At 37.1% G+C, this 4,518-nt stretch overlaps 1 pseudogene; it reads left to right on the top strand.

The window, feature by feature from the left end:
* The first annotated feature begins 1,818 nt into the window (after positions 1 to 1,818).
* Positions 1,819 to 2,253, top strand: LOC132529510 (FUN14 domain-containing protein 1-like; annotated as a pseudogene).
* The last annotated feature ends 2,265 nt before the right edge of the window (positions 2,254 to 4,518 follow it).

The raw sequence follows: 4,518 nt of genomic DNA, 5'->3' as shown, positions 1-4,518 counted from the left end.
CATCACCAGTGGTGGTATCTTATTTTTTAATGTCACTGGTAGATTACAGACTGGGAATTAGATGTGTTTTTTTATAACCATTTACTTAGTGCCAAGTATTCATATGTTCATGCAGTCTGAGCTTGAGAATGTTGGGAATGACAGTTTCTATTTTCAAGCTAATCTTTTCTCTCTGTTGACCAAGTAACCTTTCCAGTCTTCACTTCCTCTTTATTCAGAATAAGTCCCCATCCCCCATTCCTGACAAAAGAGAGCCTCGATATTCTGGAATGATCTTCCTCACCCTAATTTAGATGTGTCAAACCATGTCTGAATACTAGAGTGAGCGTGATTCAGCCACAAGCTGGTAACTCCACTAAGACTAGTGAAGTCAATATTAGACCCCTAAGAAATAAAGCACTTAGGGCTAGCAAAGAAGAGATTTTTAAAAAAGAAACATACTAATATCTATTGCTGACTAGTGAATTTTTATTCATTTTATTTATAATAAACAACTTAGATCTTATTATGCCAATTGATCTTATTAAGCCAATTAATAATGCTGGTACAATATTTATAGGTGTTTCTAACAGAATTCATTTTATGTATAAATGGCCAGTCACTATTCTTGTTCTCATTATTACTACCGTTATGCCCATCCTCACTGGACACAAATAATTTACAGTAATCTGTGATCTCTCTAGAAAAGGAAATGGCATTAAGGGAAATGGCATTAAGGAAATGGCATTAAGGGAAATCACAGATCAGCAGAGAGGAAATTAATTAAATATTAAATTAAATCTTGACAGCAAGCTTTCAGAGGCAGCAAAAAATCTCCATTGATGATACAAAGCAAATACACTTAACATCTTTCCTCATCTGTAGTATCTCAATAGATACTCTACAGATCTAATACAGACCTAGATAACAGATCTAATGATCTGTCACATGAAACACCTGCTCCAAAGTTTCTTTTCTCCCAACTCCTAAAAACATGAGTTCTACAACCCAAGCTAGGAGGTAGATTTTTGCCCCTTTTTTCTTCTCTCACATTGCTTAAGAGGCTTTCTACTTCAGTTGTCTGTAACTCCAGAGTAGTTTAAGTTATTCAACTTTTTCTGAATTTCATTTTAGTGCATCTCAAGAGGCTGACATTGACCAGACTCAGAGAATCTATCTTTTAATTCAAAGACTGGGTAAAAATCTGTAAATGCCTGTGCGTGAATGCATAGTTAGGGTCAATATTACTTTTTCAGTACCCATACCTTTACACTGCACCTGATGTGTTGCACTGATAAACACTATCAGGTATTCTAGTTTGCAAAAACTGTAAGGACCACTTCAAGTGCATCTCTGGGAAACTAGCTATTGGAACTGTCCTCAAATTTATCCTGCTGAGGCTAAAGTCTTCTTATCTATAAAATACTCTTCAGGGACTTACTTGGGGGTCCAGTGGTGAAGACTCCATGCTTCTACTTCAGGGAGCACAGGTTCAATCCCTGGTCAGGGAGAAAAGATCATGTATGCCATGCCATGCAGCCAAAAGAAAAAATAATAATAAAATACTATTCATTACTTAATTAAAAAAATAATGGGGGAAGCAGTAAAAGCCCTCAATTCCAGAGGGTGAGAAAGCTTGGGGATAGAGAGCTGTGAAGTTCTTTTAATTAGTCCAGCACAGAAAGACTGATTTACCTAGAAATACCATTTGCTTAGTTTTCATGAAGTGCTTACTTCTGTGTCTGTGACCCTTTCTTCCAACCCCAGGCCCTCTTTGCCCCCCTTTGACAGCTGAGTCCTCTTCACTTGGTTCTGGATTCCAAGGCCAGGCCAGTCTAGATGGGATCTCTCTCACCTGAATATGAAAGTGATGATGATTCATATTGGACCTAACTCAGTATACATGAAGACACCGCTGGTAGAATCTATGCTTGGCCATAGTGTGGCACTTCCGGTAGAACAATACTCAGTAGCCATCCAGATTGCACTGGCCATTGTGCAGGATTTTTGTTCCAGAAAGTTGGAAAACTTACAGCAACAGTAGGCTGCTGGCCATCTTCTTCAGATTTACCAGTCAAAGTAACTATGTGCAAATCAACTGGGACAGAGTTGAAAAAAGATATAAAGAAAGCAGGAAGACCTGATTAGAAATGAGCAAATAAAGCAGCACCTGAAATCAGCAATATAATTGAAGCAGCAACAGAATTTATCAAACAGGACATTGTGATGTTCAGTGGATTTGTGAGAGGCTATTTGCTAGGCCTTGCCTCTTAAGGACACGAGTGTTCTGTCACAGTGGATTCAACCTGAGAGGAGAAGGGGTGGTAACATGATGATGTCTTTACAGTTCCAGACACCAGATTCTCCAGGGTGTGAAGAAAAAAGTAGTTGGGCAAAATGGAACTCACAACTTACTGTTTGTCTTCTGACAAATCCTGCAGCGCAGCCAAAAAATAAATAAAGTGAATCCACTTTAAAAAATATATATGTTTGCAATAAACTAAAAGGATTGTAATACCCTTTTGTGGAAGGTCTTAGAAATAATAGAATTATTGAATATATTAAATAGATTCTACTGATATAAAATAATAATAATGGGGGGAAAATCACTGCTGTTCTAGTCTCTGTGACATAATTAATGCAGCTTGTATCTCCCAAATCTTACCATTCTGTTTCTCTTGCAGGACCAGAATATGGTGCTGCCCTTTGCATTCTCTGCTTCCCAGCACAGAAAACACTGGCAAAGAACAGGCAAGGAAGCTGGACATTTAAGCCACTCTAAACTACAGATTATTCTTGGAGGAGAATCTTTTAAGGAACTGAGTTTTTGGTTTTACATGTATAGTAATGAATATATACAACTGAATTTTACAGTTATTTTTAAACAGTTGTATAAATGTTTTCTTAACTGAGAGATGACTGATTTTACTTTTCCTGTTTTCACTTGTATTCATTATGACGTTTTTAAAATTATAAGCCTTGAATCAATATACTTATGTGAGTGTTGATAAAAGTAATCATTTCTAAGCTTGTTTGTCTCATGCCATAATATATACACATATTTCAAGATATTGAATTTATAGAAAATATATAGAAAAATCTATGAAAGTGAATATTTAGAGAAAAAATCACTACTGATCACACCTCATCAAATTATAAGATATGACAATTTCCCCTAACTATTGTCAATACAAATGCTATTAATGCATTTGTATATGCAATGAAACTTTTGAAAATTCATGTAGGAAAATTATATCAGACAGCTCACAGATTAGATTGTACAAATATTGAGTACATTAATGATTATTCATTAAAAACAATCCTAGGTAAAAACAGTAATAAGATGTCGGTATTAAGCCAATCCTTTGAAGTAAAAAGTAATGGCATATAGGGTGTTAATAGATATTAGAGACATAAATTAAAGTGATTGGGCTAACTAAGGCTATAATGCCACACTAACAATTCAGATTATTATGAGTGTTTTGTAGTGTTAGCCTGGGAATGCTCAAGGAAGTATATTCCAAACTTCCTTAATGATAAATGTCACCAGACGAGATAGCTAAATGTAATGATTATCAGACCTCTGTCCCAAGAGATTCTCATTCAGTAGATTGTATTGTGACATTGTTATCTATAGTGTACCTGTAGTCCTCCTGGGGACTCTTCAGGCAAGCTTGAAAATCACCAAGGCTAAGAGGTCTGTGACCTTGGCACACTCTGAGCCTTTTAATCTTCCTCATTTGTACTTAAAGTTTGTGAAATAGGTTATAATTGTCAGATTATATAAACTATTTGTTTTATTTTACAGCATTTGCTCACCTGGTCTTATTTGTGACTAACAACTCTGTGAACTACTTGATATATAGTTCATATATTCTTTACTTGGATTTAAGGATGCACATGCGTTCTCAAACTTAATGTGCATGAGGATCACTTGGACAAATCATTAAAATGCAAATGCATGCTCTGCCACCTAGATTTTGATTCATTTGGTCTCTGATGGGATCTAGGAATTCACATTTGAAATAAGCACTCCTGCTGATTCTGATGAAAGTGCTGTACAGATTATATATTCAGAAATCCCACTGTAGAGGACTGATGAATTAAAATCACAGTAACTGTTGGAAATCCACCTAAATCTAAACAAACCCTGTGGAAATACTTCTGTGTTTGGAGCTTCCTACCAGCTGCCAACGTATTACCTGAATTTTACTATAAATGGTGCACTTGAATGTCATAAGACATTATCTTTATTCATTGGAATTATTTTGAGATTCATTCTATTTAAAAGACACTACAAGGAGGGCTTCCCTGGTGGCGCAGTGGTTGAGAGTCCGCTTGCCAATGCAGGGGACACGAGCTCGTGCCCCGGTCCGGGAAGATCCCACATGCCGCGGGGCGGCTAGGCCCGTGAGCCATGGCCGCTGAGCCTGCGCGTCCGGAGCCTGTGACCCGCAACGGGAGAGGCCACAACAGTGAGAGGCCTGCCTACCACAAAAAAAAAAAAAAAAAAAAAAGACACTACAAGGACAGAACTTC

This window comes from Lagenorhynchus albirostris, chromosome 11, assembly GCF_949774975.1.
Source record: "Lagenorhynchus albirostris chromosome 11, mLagAlb1.1, whole genome shotgun sequence".
NCBI classification, from domain to species: domain Eukaryota; kingdom Metazoa; phylum Chordata; class Mammalia; order Artiodactyla; family Delphinidae; genus Lagenorhynchus; species Lagenorhynchus albirostris.
Note: the sequence above shows the minus strand (reverse complement) of the source record. Positions and strands in the feature narration are given on the sequence as shown.